Raw genomic sequence first — 15,211 nt, 5'->3', positions numbered from 1 at the left:
TTCATATCACAGCCATGTTTCAATTAGTTGATTCCAGTCAATGAAAGAGTGCTTAATCATTGCTCTAGGAAAACATAATTTTTGTGAAGTTTTTAGAGTTATTTAGACAGGTGTTAAGTGGGAGAACCTACATAATGTTGATCTGCTAGTCAGTGTTCTCTGCCCACTGCCAACCTGCTTATGAAGTAACTGTTACTCTACTTTTTGGAAAAAGGAATCCAAGGATCTGAGATTTTATGGAGTTTATTCAAGATAATACATAGAAGGAAATACATATTACATGTCTTATAATAATATCTTCAGTGCTGTCTTTAGTGGAGCTGACTCTAAACTTGATAAAGAAACTCTGGTTTGAGAAGAAAAATACCTGTCTATAGATATTTAAAGCCTAAGGAAGAAGTAATTGTTAGGGTAGCTAAATAGGACCAACATGATGAGAGTTTTTTTAGAAAACTACAAAAATGTACAAAACTTAATCTATAATTTGATCAAGAACAACATTTAAGAGTACATTAGGAGTATATCCTTACTTCGATATCCATGATATTGAAGAGATTTATTGACTCTTCCATTATTTCATAGCTGTGAGTCACAGGTATACTGGCTAACTACCTGAGGTGAAAAAATAAATACAAAGTAAAAAAGTAACAGAAGATCAAAATTATTATCATGCTTCTATTAACATGTCAGTACTAAATTGAGTCATATGAAGACAATTAGGTACCTACAGAACTTGAAAATATGGGTACTCATGATCAGCTGCTGCATTTATTAGGCACCAATATGTTTATTTTGGCAGGGTTGTATTTAATTTCTCTTAAAAATTAAGTTTTTGGATCATCCGGGGTGACAGGTTTCCAAAGTTTGAGTGATGAGAAGATAATAATTCTATGACTGGACTAACAGGACGTGAAAAACACTTCAGGCACCTTTAAATTGTAGTGTGTCATTTGCATTGAAATGGTATCTAAGCAGGCACTTCACAGCATGTGATCAGACAGCAGTGAAATGGGGTTTATAACCTGAACAGCTTCTGCTGGTCTTCCTTCTGTTTTCAGAGATGGACTTTGAAATCCTGCTTTAAATAATTGTTACGGTTTCTGGGAGGCAATAAGAAATATGCTGAAATATAGTCACAGGGTGCTCGTGATGGACAGGGTTTACTTGCTACTGTTGTGCAAAGGTTTGTGTGCCAGTGAAAAGGGTCGTAAGTCTTACAATGGATAGTAAGCAGGGAGCTGCATGGAGGAGCAAAAAACAGATTTGGAGCTATAAAAAAAGGGACAATGTTCAATTTCCTTATTTTTATTTCTGCTGCATTTAGGGAAAAGGGACTTGTTACATTCCTGATGAGTAAATAAAGATACATGGCTTCACATTTTCATTTTGTCTTTGGAACCTAATATTGTGTTTGGTTACTCTAGTTGGAAAGAGATAATATTACTTTTCATCTGGTATTTCATTGCTTCAGGTAGATACCAACTGACCAGTCATTTAATTTGGCAAGTGTTTCAGGCAACATAAACTCTGTATTAAATCTTTCCATGCGTATCCAAAATCTTATCTGTATTTCCCAACTTCATTTGTTGATTACATTTTTTTGCTTTAAAGGGAGGGGGAAAGAAAGAAAGAAAAAAGAAAAGCCTTTTCCTACAAACCCTGCTCTGCTTGTGTAGTGAGATCATCACTGTTACAATTACTATTATTGTTGTTTTTTATTTCTGGATTAATGAATTCCTGACATTGATGCCTGTGGCTCAGCTGTATTCTTAAGCTTTTTCAGGCCTTGGTTTTTTTAGAAGCTCATCAGTCAGTCACACTTATGATAGTGGTTTTGGGATGTGTTCGTATTCCCTGGGGATCACATGGAAAATACAAGCCAGTGAAATCCTAAGCAACAGTTGTTAATCTGGATCTGCTCTGACAAAAGCTTTATTGCTTTTTCAGTCCCATCATTGAACCCCATTCTTAACCCCTCAGTATCCTCACAATACTGTGTTATTTTCATGTTTATAAAAACAAAGTTACATTTGAAATGATCTGAATCTTTGTGAGAGCTTGGCTCTAAGAGCAGATAAATTCTTCCCAGAAGAATTTATATAGAGAAACTGAGCAGAGCAAGAGTGAAGAAAACAGAAGAGCATGTATTGGGTACTGTTGGGTCTGTTAACTACTCACTGATTAGTGTACCTCTTTTTCATTTTTAACCCAGCAGAAATTTAATTGGAAGTGAAGTGAGAGTGCTGGAAATATCACTGAATGATTTACTTAGAAAAATCATGAAGAATCACAGAAAACTTTTGCAGGAAGGACTGACACACTTTCATGTTTATGGTGCTGGAGGGGCAAGGAAGAAGAATGATGGTAGAGGAGGTAAAAGCCCTAGTGTGGGAAGGGCATGGAATTACAATTAATTATGCTGTGAGGCATCTGGTAATTTATTGAAGAATGCTTCTACAATGAGTTATTTTTTCCATGATGGAACTGGCTGCATTTTATTGGCAAATCGTATTTGATTATAGAAAAAAAAAAAGTCTTGATTTTTAAGAACACCTAAATATGCTGACATTTAAGACAAAAGAATATTAATACAATTGTTTTGCTGTGATTTATGAGTAGCAGTGGTATTGCAATGAATTCTGCTGTAGCGAGCTGCTACAGCAGCTTGCAGTAATAAGGGTCAGATGGTCACATGCATCATCCATTGATGTAAATATAGACTCACTGCATTTCCAATTTGTAAAAGTTGAGAGAATTGTTTTAAAGTAAGAATTAGAACAATATGACTTAGAAATAGATTTGTCCTCAGAGGTAATACATAAGCCCATAATGATAGGTGGATGAGAAGGACAGAATCTGCATGTTTGAGTTACTTTAATAGTAATTATATATATAATGTATAGTAACTATATATAAATATGTGACTATTCTGGAAGGGCCTTTAAACAGTACAGCTGCAGACATCACTGAGTATCTTGAAGTGCAACAAAAGTAGAAGCAGAGCAGCTGGCTGGTTACATCTATAGATGTATCTACCTTGACTTCCTCCGAATCCTTGGCCCCAAGACTGTGTCTTTATAGCTGTCATAATATTTCTTCTAACAATTTCCTCTAAAAAGAATTTTAAAGGTTTTTATCCCAAAGCTAAAGCATGGATTTATTTGCACTAGGCTGGAATCTCATTGTGCATGGAATGCGTGCTTTGATTCCTACTGCAGAGCAGACTTTTAGTGACAGAAAATAGTGACAGAAAAGTACAGGAGAAAATCTCTCAAAGAACAACTGGCAGGATAGGACCTGACTAAATCAGAAATATTCATTGTCTTTCTTTCACAGGTATAGGAATTATTCCCCTCTTAACTTTGGTTTAGTGAAAGTGTTATTGATTAGGATCAAGATAGCCTAGTAAAAAGTGATTACTGCCTCGTAAAATGTTTCACAAAATGAATTATATTCCATATTGTTTGCTCATTTTAATTGATGCAGTGTATGGACTAATTCTGCTGACTAGTATCTGGAAGAAAATGGGATTCAACTATAGGAAGAAAAGATTTTCATGCAGGATTTTATTAATATGAAGGATGGCACATGAAAAGAAGAATAAGGAAAATTAATGGGAGAAAGGTTGCTTCAGGTAGGAAAAAGGTAAATCTAGGAGAGCAAGATGTTATATGTGTCCGTTCACAACAAGCAATTATGCTTACCATTTAAACAAGGAATTCTCAGTTTAACAGTAGCAGTCAAATTTGCACTGGCTTCTGGTTAATTTGTGAATGAAAGATGCAGAAAATTCTTCCAGGACACAGTTACTTCATTACCACCTACAGGACTGTTAATAAAGTCACCCAGAAACAGTCACCACTTTTTATATGACTGAAGAATAACAGCCTTGCTTTAGCAAAATAGCAGTGAAAAGGTGTCAGACAGTTTTGGGATGGTTTTGGTGTTTTGGTTTTTTTTTTCAGATTTGGTATGAAGTAATTTTCTTGTAGCATGAAGAGTCATCTGAAACATCACACTCAGGCTACTAGAAAGAATCCTTTTAACACATTATTGAGCTTTCACTTCTTATGTATTCAAGCAATGATGGTCTCAGTCCTCCTGCAGGAGTTGAACACACACAGCATGATTGCAGCAGCTCAAAACAGGGCACTGAGACTCAGCAACCTGTTAGCAGCTTAAATGTAACAGGAAGATTCTGATAACAAGTAAAATGATTGCAGAAATATAAATTATTCAGCAAGGCTTTGGTACATTGCAGGTTGTCCTGCGATGATCTAAGTCTGAAAAAAGAATAATCTGCAGCAAAGGCAGGATTCTGAACCTGATGTGTTGAGGGAAACAAGGCAAAATGAAGAAACTTAACCAGCTTTAGTTGTTTATAATCCAAATATTTTTCTGGTCTATCAGGAAATTTATAGGCATTGGTCTGTTTGCCTATATTTAAGTCTGAGGTTAGAACTGAAATAATACTAGGTTTTAGAAATCTAAAACTGAAAGTTCACTAATTACTTGTTTCCCAAGAGCACAGTTAGCTAGGAGCTCCCTTCCTGCTCAGAGTTCTTTACCTCCCTTACACAGTCCTCTTTCACAGCATGGGCTACCATAATTAAAAGCTACTGTTAGGGCTGGGCAACTGAACTAGTCCCATACCCTTCCTGAGATGCTTGAGCTTGGGATCAAGGTCAAGCTTTGGCAAGACGAGTCTTCAAGAACTCTGTAGATTTTTAAAGCCCCAAGAGTTAAAAGAGGTCTGGCATTAGTAAGGATTGGTGTTTTTCTGTTTAAATGATTCATCCCGCTTCTAGACTTCAAATTAAATTTATGGTTTGAATTAAAGTTATATTGTAAGACTCTAGTGATTCAACTTTGTGGCTTTCAGTTTTAGGAAGGTGTCTGGCAGAGCCTGTTTACTCCCATATACTGTTAGGATTGATTAATATCCATGTTACTAAGCATATTATTTGGGCTCAGACTTAGGGCTTCTGATTTGAAGCTCAGGTACTAAGAGGATAAAAGGAGGGCTTAGGATTGAAGAAGATCTTCTGTGTTATTGTTGGAATTGATCTCCAAAGTAACATCTGGGTTTAGGGATTCAAGTGACTAGAAACCTTATTTATGGTTATATTGCATATATGCTTAGTAATAGCATTTCAGTGTATTTCATTAATGTTCAATTTACATGTTTCAGTTTCAACCTGAATTTTCACGTATTGGTGTGTTTCAGTTGCCCACGTCACTCACTGCAAAGATTGGCCTTATACTGAGTTTAGCATGAGCATGTGGGTTGGAGTTTTTGTCTGTTAAAAACAAGAGGGGTTAAACTATACTTGGGTAAGAAATTGTTTCAGTTTTTAAGTGATTATAATGCCATACTGTATTCCACAGACACTGCATGCTTAAGCAGTTGTTTGGTGTTAGTAGGAGAGAATACCTAATGTACTTAGGGTTAGGGGTTGGAAACTCAAAGGCCAGAAATTTGTGACCTCTATGTAATCTGAAGGCAGAACAATGATGATTGCTTGTAGAATATATGAATCTGGTGCATATCCAGGGAGTAGAAGATCAAGGGCTATCAATTTCTGTGCTCTTGGACTTGATTAATCTTCAGTTAGCAACAGGAAAAGAGACTTTTTTTTATTTTCGTAAGTCATAGCATTGAAGTGTTGGTTCCTCAACAAGTTTTTGTACCTCAGTGTCATCACTGTGAAAGGAAGGGTCAGGATGCAGAATTCCGGCAAGTGTGTCCTGTATTTTCTGGAACTAACATCTGAGAATGAATCACTGCCTTAGTGTCACCAAACATAGTCTGCTCTCTTTCTGTTACAGTATTCTGTCTGCTGATGGCTCCTTAACTTTTTGAGGGACTCTGAGTTGTGGAGGACTGTAAGTAGCAAGTAGCAGAAAGTCTCTCCAGTGGGTAGAAAACTCAGGAGTGTGCAGCACTCTCTGAATGGGGTGGGACCTATATAGGCAATAAATAACTGCTGTCAATAAAAGCTGAGTTTGAAAAACTATTTACTTTCCTTGGCTGGACTGTGAACATTGCCTTTCTAGTGTAGACTGTGTGAAGGAATCTCCTTTTTTTTCCCCAAAAAAATTCTAGAACAGGTTTTGGATGTTAGAATCTGAAATGAGGAAGAAGGTGCCTTTGTAACTGGGATGCCACAAGAAAGTGTTTAAGGGAAGTAGCAGGTCATTGTTATATGCTTCTGTTCTTTCAAATAAAATCTTGTCCTTGGCTTTTGTACTTCTGCTAGCATATTCCCTTGCAGGCTGTCCTCTGCTGGGCACTCTTAAATTGGCAACCAAGATTTCTTGTCTGCCGAGTATTCCTGAGTGAACCAGGGGTTTTTAAACTACTATTGTTTTGTAGTAACATTTTCATAATGTTCAGAATCTATTAGATGCTTTTCAGAACAAAGAAGAAAAAGTCCTCACCCTGTGCATCTAACGACTTAATTTCAGTACATCATCAGAGATGTGTCTGGATGATGGGTCTTCTTACAGGCAGCTTTCTTTTATACTTTTTAGAATGAGTCATATGTTTTTATGAGAAAAGCAATTGGTTTAAACATTAAAATTATAAAAAATGCACCACCCTTATGACAGTTCTATTCCAGAAAGATTAGACTCAGTGAATTGTCAACATCCTTTGCTCAAAGTTGGATTTCAGAAAATAAGAGAAAATCTGAGGGACGCTGATAAAAAATATGTGTTAACATAAGAATATTATTCTAAGAAAGCATAATTTATCCTTTATTTATGGATGCTATGCCTGAGGAAAAAATCTCTATAGGCTTAATCAGACTGCAAATTGAAGATTTTGCATAACCAAAATAATACACTTTAACTATGCTGCTTAAAACCATGACCTTCCAGAAGACATATAATTAATAAAATGTCATTGTTAATTCAGTTAATTATTTCCTTTACTGCTGAGAGTGAACACCTTGAGATAATTGGGGATGAAGTGTAGGTATATGTGCTGAAATATTGACAACCAGCATTACAGTCACTGCTATACTTCAGTAAATGATTCAAACCAATTATTGCTGCTCTTAAGTCCAGAAACATGAGAAATAAACAGGGTGGACGGATCATTTAACGGGAGCGCTCAATCTTAACAGCATGCCAAAAACAACTCCTATGTGAGCTTAGTGACTACACAATGATGGGACATAACAGCGAAAACTGACTGAGATGAATGTGGGTGCTGCATGAGGAATGCCAGACAGCCCAAAGAAAGATGATACAGTTGTTATATCTTGGGGACCTTATCACTGGTTCTTGGTTGTCCTGAATTTATTGAAAGAAAAATGAGTTGAAAAGGGAAGAAGTTTTCTTAGTCCTTCATTCCAAGCTTAATGGAAATTCAGATGTCTTGATGTTTCAATTAATTTTATTTCCTTGATTCTTCAAGTATTCTTTGAGTGGGCATATCGAGTATCTAAGAATGTAGCACATGTTTCAATTAAGGATAGGCTCCAAATTTGCCAGTAATTTCAGGAGAACAGCAATTCTTTCTTAAATGTGTGAAGTAACTTTATGTAAACATTATATGAACTCCACTTTAGGACTAACAGGAATAATTATTTGATAAGGTGTCAGGATTGAGAAGCTAAAGCAGGCCTACATGCCATCTGTCAAATTCTAGGAAATTAATTTCAAAATGCTCAAAAATATGCAGCTTGTATTTGCAGATAAAGAAAGAGCTCTTGTGAAGATAGTGTATTTAAAATAAACCTGTTTTCATGTGGCATTATGAGACAAGTTTAAACCAGCAAGATGTAAACTAGTAATAGAGATAAGATACTCCTTCTAGCTTTTTAGGCATAAGTTTGTGACCTTTTCATTTGGGTGTTTATGCTATTATTTGTTTCTCTGAATTTTTTTTAACTCCATTAAGCTTCGACAAAGGTGTATTTGTGGCTTTGGCTTTGGTAAAAACAGTTTTATGAAGTGAATTGTTTCAGGCTTTGGTATTTAAATTCCAGATCAATTTGATTTTTGCTTTTAGTGCATTGAAGTGATTTTAATATCCAAATATTTAGAGTTGTGAGGACAGGTTAAAGGGTTAAATTTCTGGGAAAAAGAAACAAACCAAATGAAAACAAACAGGTAGGTATTTTTTTAAGCTTATGTCATCAGAGGGGCAGATTACAAATTGCAAGTGCAAGACTACTCCAAAACAGGAACCCAGTGGCTTGAACTGTCTCTATCAGCCACACTGGACCATAGAAAAATGGACAGACAGTCTGATGTAGTACTACACAGGTATGAGCAATACAGAATATCAGTATCACTCTGCAACAGAGTTTCTGGTGGTGTCTTTTTTACTTGATGTAAGACTTTCTAATCATGAAACTATCTCAAACACTTTTGTAAGGAGTTGAGACTGCTTGTGTTTTCAGTATAGCTTTCAGCAAATTACATCATTCTGCAGCTTGGTAAAGAACCAGTATTAATTAAAATCTGCATGTGTTAACATAGTGCAAACCTGTGCTTCATTCAGTTTGATTTATATAAGGAAGACAGACAAATCTGCATTTATGCAACCTATGATGTAGCTTTGACAATTATTCCTAGAAGCATGTTGAAAATGAGTGTATAAATGTTGTGCCTAATTTGCACAGGATGAAGAACAAACTCAGTTATTTGTAGTTATTTACAAATGTGATGATAAATATTTAATTTAGGACCTTGCTACAAGTAATTAGTAAATGATCATAGAAAGGCATCAAGTAGAGAAATTCCCTAAATTAATTATTTGCATCAGTAAAATATACAGTAATATAGTATATTGTAATGTGTTCAGGGGTATTACCTCTTAGTGAAAAACTACAAAAGATCCAAGGCTTTTTTTTTTTTCTTTTTCCTTTGTGTAATAGATTTTTAAACTTTACACTGCTTTGCTTTTAAATTCCTAGGAATTATGCAGAAGGTAAGTATTTTCCCATTCTAAAAGAGTTTCAGAATACATACAAATCCTGAAAAGTCTTGTTGAGATTATTGTGGTGTGTGTTTCAAGTATTTTTGAGGGAAACATGAAAGACAGACTGATACTATAATCTGTCTGCCCTGTTCTGTAGGTGGTATAGATATGGGATGAGCCCTTTTGTTTCACCTCACATTTACTGAAATAAATGATGACTATAGGTTATACTATATTTGATACATAGTATATACCAAATATATTCTGTTTTAACCAGCTACGTCATTAGGTCCAGTGACAAGTTGAGACAATTAAGGTAATTCTAAGCATCATATCAATGAGAAGTTTAGCAGTGGTGTTACAGGCATGCTTGAACCTGGAGCAGTAGGGTTCAAGGAGACTTTAGAAGACGTAACTAAAGACTGAAAACATAAATGAATCCCTCAGTATTGGAGATGATGTATTGGTTTATTTAGCTGACAGGGTGTTGGTGGTAATGGGTTGGGCTGCAGACACAGGACATGTGAGGTGAAGCAGAATTTGGCGTCAGTGACCAGCTACCAAACTGTAGGCAGTGGGGGCTAACTGGAATATACAGTCATGAAAGAAACAGGAATAGCCTTCGCTGCCAGCAGATAGGTTTGTGGGTTTGTCTTCGAGAATCCTATGGGGGTTGTGTGAGATGGCTGTGGAATTTGCAAAGGTTGCAGGAGTTTGGCACCATTTTAGGGCTGATGTATTCGTAACATTCTGTTCCAGGGCTCTGGGCTGATGACTGTGTTACTTAAAGGCAACGCCCTAGATTTCTTCTCCTGAGGGCTTGGGTTACTCAGCAAAGTTAATTATGTGGCCAGATAAAACTTTGTGGTTATTGTGACATGTTGTTGAGATTTTTCTGGTGACATTTAGACCAGCATGCTTGAGAAGTTCAGGGTCCATTCAGTGAAATTCAGTGGATTCAGTGAAATTCAGTGGATTCAGTGAAAGTAGAACAAGTGGTCTAAAAGAATTAACCCAACCCCATGGTCTGATATGGAATACTGTGAAAATTTTTGGCTGTGCATGCACAAGTTACTGAAACTAAGACAGGCAATACTAAATAAAGTAATGGAAAGATGCAAGAGGAAACCATAGAAGAGTTCAGTTTGTTAATTTTAGCAAAGAAAGGCTTTGATTTATGTGTGTAAATGTCTTCAGGCGATGAGAATCGGGGGGGACACGACTGTGTAGAGAGTTACTTAAAGAGCAGCATCCACCAAAAGTCAAGTAGTTTTAAGTCATTTGTAAGAAAGATTATGCAGGAAATTTGAATAAGGTTCTTAAGTATTGTATCACTGATAATTTGAAAGAGTCTTCTGATCAAATGAGTTTTAGGATGGAGTTGGGTACATTTTTCAACTAGGTGAAACGCTGTGGGAGAAGGATCTCAGTGGCGCATGAGTTCCTTACTGGTATCTCTCTCTCGCTGTCCTCTCAGTCTGTATCACTGAAAGAATAGTGAAATTGAGGTTGTATTATTGACCTGTTGTGATTTTTGCAGGCCAATTACTGCAAGGCAGTAGAGCAGGGACAGTTATTTTAGAGACATTACTTCACTGTAAATGGATCTGATTAATTTCCAGTTACTAAGTCATGTATCACAGCCGTCTGTTGAAGAGTCTTATTTGGGCAGCCTGTAAAATTTTGCCATTCCATAATTATATGGAGATGCAACAACAGTCATTTCCCAGCTTCCTCATGCTGGGGCACAAATGTCAATGGCTCTAATATTTTACTGCAATCCCCTTCCTTCTGGAAGCAGTTGTAGCTTCCACAGTGGTTTGTGGTACTTGGGGTAAGGAGAGGAGAACTCCTCTGTTGTTCCTCTAAACTTTGTCCTTCTGCTCTGTGAACTCTGTGTTTCTCTTTCTGGTTTCTCTTGCTAAGCATGAAATGTAAGTAAATTTTGATGAGAATAAGGGTAAAAACCATGGGTATCACAGTAGTAGTAAAAGATAAGGCATATAGCATCTGCAGCTTTGTGTCATATAAAATGATACTCATTCTTTTTGTTCAACAGTTTCCCACACAGTTTTAGTTTTGGTTTTGGTTTTTGTCTTTTAGTATCAGAAGGAATGTTTCAGATGATTATATTATTGTTGCAGGTAATGTTGTTAGACCATCTTGATCACAGTACAAGGCTGTCTTTTACTCCAGTTTTGGAACCAAAGCTAAATTTAAATGTGTATCTTCCTAATGACAAAGATGATCTCTCTGAAAAATATCTCTGAAATACCAGTTTAAGTTAAAACAAGTTAATTTAAATGTAGCTTTCCTAGTACACATATTTTGTAGCAAAATCACATCACTAAACAGTGGAGAGTGAGAAAATGTACACATTTGCCATTTGTCGTTCCTCATAACTGTTGAAGGAAAGGAAATAGTTATATTAGCCCATCCATAATAAAGTTATGTTCTTTTGAAGTCCATTCCAAACTTACATTTTTTAATAAAGCAGTTTAATTCATGAGTCTCAAATTTAGCTGTCTCGGTTAAACTGCAAATAATCATTTGGACAATGAAGACATCCATAAAGCATGATAAATATCTATAGTTTTCTCTCCTTTTATTTTTTTCCTGTGAACGTCATGCATCTTCACCCCCTCGGACTTTTGACTTATGCCAGGACGGTAGTTTGCTCATGATTCATATGTGAACTTCAGAAAATACGGACACTTGGTGATGATTTCAGGGATATGATGTTACTTCCACCCTTTTAAGCTTTTTACATGTCTGTAATCACTGTGTCTGGAATAATATTAAACAGCATTGCAATAACACTGTATTTGGAGTGATTACTCTTTCACAAGACTGTCTGGCAGATTGCAGGGTCTAACCAGATGTTCTGATTCACAAGTACTGTTGCTCATCCTATAAAGTAAACTTATTTGAAAGTTTTAAAGACCAAAACAGCTTAAAATACCCTTCTATATAATAGGTAAATGTAATCAAATGCTTTCTTTACTTACAGAATGTGTGCTGTGGAAGTGTGGTTGCATTTGTAAGTGCTCGCATACTCTGTAAATAGCTGCTCAGGAAGTTGTCAGGAGTCAGTGACAGCTCTCACTTGAACTAAATCTGTATATCCATGGTGCAATATGAAATATGATCCAGTATTTGCTCATGCCCTTTCTGGTTTAAATGTGGTGAAGGTCTGTCTTTGATTATTGGGGGTTTTTGGTATCAATGCGAGACAATCATGTTCACTGATGTTCACTGGTCTATGGAGTTTTTCTTCTCTGTGGCCATCATTTGGTACCTGCAAATGCCGGTGACAGTAGCTGTTCCTTGCAGTACACGGCAAGTCTAATTGGGCCAGCTGCAGCCCAAAGCTTATTGAACCAGTCTGGGTCCTTCCTTACAGAACCAGTAATCTGTCGCTGTCCGCTCCTGTGTGCTTGTACTTAGCAGCAACAAGGACTCATTTTAGTCATACCCTGCCACCTAAAGCTTTTGTTGATAGCAGTGTTCATATTTTCAAAAATGCTTCTTCTGTACCATAAGTTTTGGTGTAGCATCAGTGAGCAAATTTCAGTACATCATTTATATCTAAGATTGTGACCCAGAGGACCTCCCTGACCTTGCCCTAGGAGCACATTGAAGAATAGGTCCTAAAATCCATGCACGCACCATCTTTGGCTTTTTCTGGCTGATGGAACGGAGTTTATCTGGACTTCAGATACAGAGTTTCTAGGACTAAAAAAAGAAAATCAACTCAGTAACCTACCCTTTCATTATAAAAGTGCTCCTTACCAACATGATGTCAAACTGGAAGGTATTTAGTATCTTCCAGAACAAATTTTTTAGATAATTTCTGAAGAAAATTGTGTTACATTCCTTTCCTCATGCATTTCACTACTTTTATCTCTAATGGCATCCTAACAAAGAAGCACTCTGCAGAAAGATTTTAAAGAGCAAAACAAAGTGCTTCTGTGTGGGGGGAACTTCTGCCAAGTAAGAAGTCCAGTATGAGAGGAATAGGAAACATATTTGAAAGTCTAGCAAAGCTGTTTGTTGACGGTAAAGAAAGGCTGTAGAGGACTTGAAAGCAAAGAAGTAGCTTCTGTTATTAAACTAAGGTGAAGATCTTTGTATCAGCAGCCAGAATTATTGGGAAGGGGGGGAGCATTTGGTCAGAGAAATGGTTATTGCCATTATTGAGAGACAGCTGGAAAGTTGATGCTTAGGCATATAAAGCTCATGCTGTAATAGTCATTGCAGCTTTTTTAGGTGTGAGTAGAGATGGCTTTTCCTTCAGTGTAATTCGGAACAAATATCTAACTTAAAGATGTTATCTGGGTTTTGTATCAGAGTATCAGAAGCATTTGCTGAAAGAAACAAGGGCTGGTAGAAAAGCTAGTGAAAAGACAGTTGTGTTTTGCCATGTTGAGCAGACATCCATCCATAAGGGGATGTCAGGCTGAGATTTATTCTAGCTACAAGGAAAAGGTATGGGTTTTTTTTTTTTCAGCTCAGCTTTAAGTGGTCAGAGGTCTTGTCAAAATCCTATCAATGGTTGCATCTTCCATTTTAGGACTCTCTTTGTGGGAAAACTAGCTAAGTACCAGACCATGGCACAAAGGAGTTAAGTAAAGTATGGAATAAATTATTTTAGAGATGTATAGTAACAAGCTGACCAGTAGCCCTCAAGTACTATCTTTTTGAAGATAGTACAGCGTCTATTATAGTGTTGTGCAAATGAAGTGCCCAGACACAGCCAGCTCTCACTCATGCAAACATTAGCAAAAAAATTTACAGATAGTTACTTTATTCATGTCTCTAGATCATGGCAATGTCTCAAGATTTTAGCATGACTGGTTTTGTTTCAGTTTTCAGGCTGAAGACCCAATGATTTTTATTTTCTATTAGTTCTTTTCAAGCACACAAGGTGGGATCAAAACCTGTGCTATGTGATTTATTTAGGTAATCAGCAGGGCCTTATAAACAAACAGTGGCTGGTCTGGCAAAGGCTGAACTTCACTGCTGAACTTGCCTGCTTAAGCAGGTTCAGTGTAATTCATTTTATATAACACTTCTACATCTCAAAAAAGATAGATAGTTCTCAGCAAAATGCAGGCTGGTTTTGTTAACTGCTCTGCACATGCTCTTTTTCATGCTGTGGTAATTCATTCTGTGATGTATACTTTTTGTCCTGTTTATAATTTTCAAATCTCTATCAGGAAAGTTCTTTTTACTTCAGCTGTAAGTAAATCTTTTGCTATTGTTCTTAGTATCTGCTGAGAACTGCTTATATGATTAAAAGGAATGACGATTAGATGAGGTGTTGAATTTTAAGGCAGTCAGGTTTTTTTGGCAAGGTTGTGACTGACTTTGACTTAATGTGACTCGCACTTATGGCTGTTTGTTTGTCTATAGTAAAGCTACCACACATGGTAAAAACATGACACCTTGCTGTGTGTTTCAGTTGGTGAAAACAAACTACTGCTGCGCTGCAGCCTCATCTGTTAAAAGGCAACATCATTTATGTACCCAAAATTTTTTTAAAACATGAACTGCAAAATGTTGGCGGTAGTATTTTGGCAAAGTCTTTGCAGGGTTACACCCAATTTGAGGTTCTCTATCAGTCTTCACATCACTGAGAACACTGCAGAGGAACCCGTAAGCAAACTACAAAAATTTTCTTTGAAACAAGGCCGTAGTGGAGAGAAGCAGTCTGACCTGTATGGTGGTAAATATGTGTAGATTTGTGAGCCAATTTTGTAAGCAGACAATGGTGAAGGATGAATAAATTTGATGTAATCAGAGTTATTTACAAGGTTTGCATTCAAAGTCTAGTTCCTTTAACAAGAAGAGAAGCCATAGAGGTGATTGATAGCTCTGTCATAGATTTGAACCTATTTTCAGCCTATCTCTTACTACTTCTAAGCTCTCTAGCATGTAAGATTTGTTTACAGGTGATGAACTGCCAGGACATTTATGCAGAAACAGTGCTGTTCTGGTGTGAGAATGCCATGCCCTGAGCAGTGTACAACTAAGGCTTCTGTAGTCCCTTCAGCTTGCACTTTTAATGTTGCTTTCTCATGGTATTTTTGCTGCTTCAATTTCAGTCTCAAATGGTTGCGTTGGTGCACTCTGTGTTTTCCTTTTTGGATATGGAGATGTCGTGTTTTTTGACCTAGTTTCAGTGAAGAGCTGGTGCATTTTTGTTGGTTTTGTGGCATTTGGGGACTCACTCTTCTCTCAGCTTTTCCGTCCTCACCTTTTACATCTGCAGCA

The sequence above is a fragment of the Lathamus discolor genome, chromosome 3 (genome assembly GCF_037157495.1).
Source record: "Lathamus discolor isolate bLatDis1 chromosome 3, bLatDis1.hap1, whole genome shotgun sequence".
Lineage (NCBI taxonomy): Eukaryota > Metazoa > Chordata > Aves > Psittaciformes > Psittacidae > Lathamus > Lathamus discolor.
Note: the sequence above shows the minus strand (reverse complement) of the source record.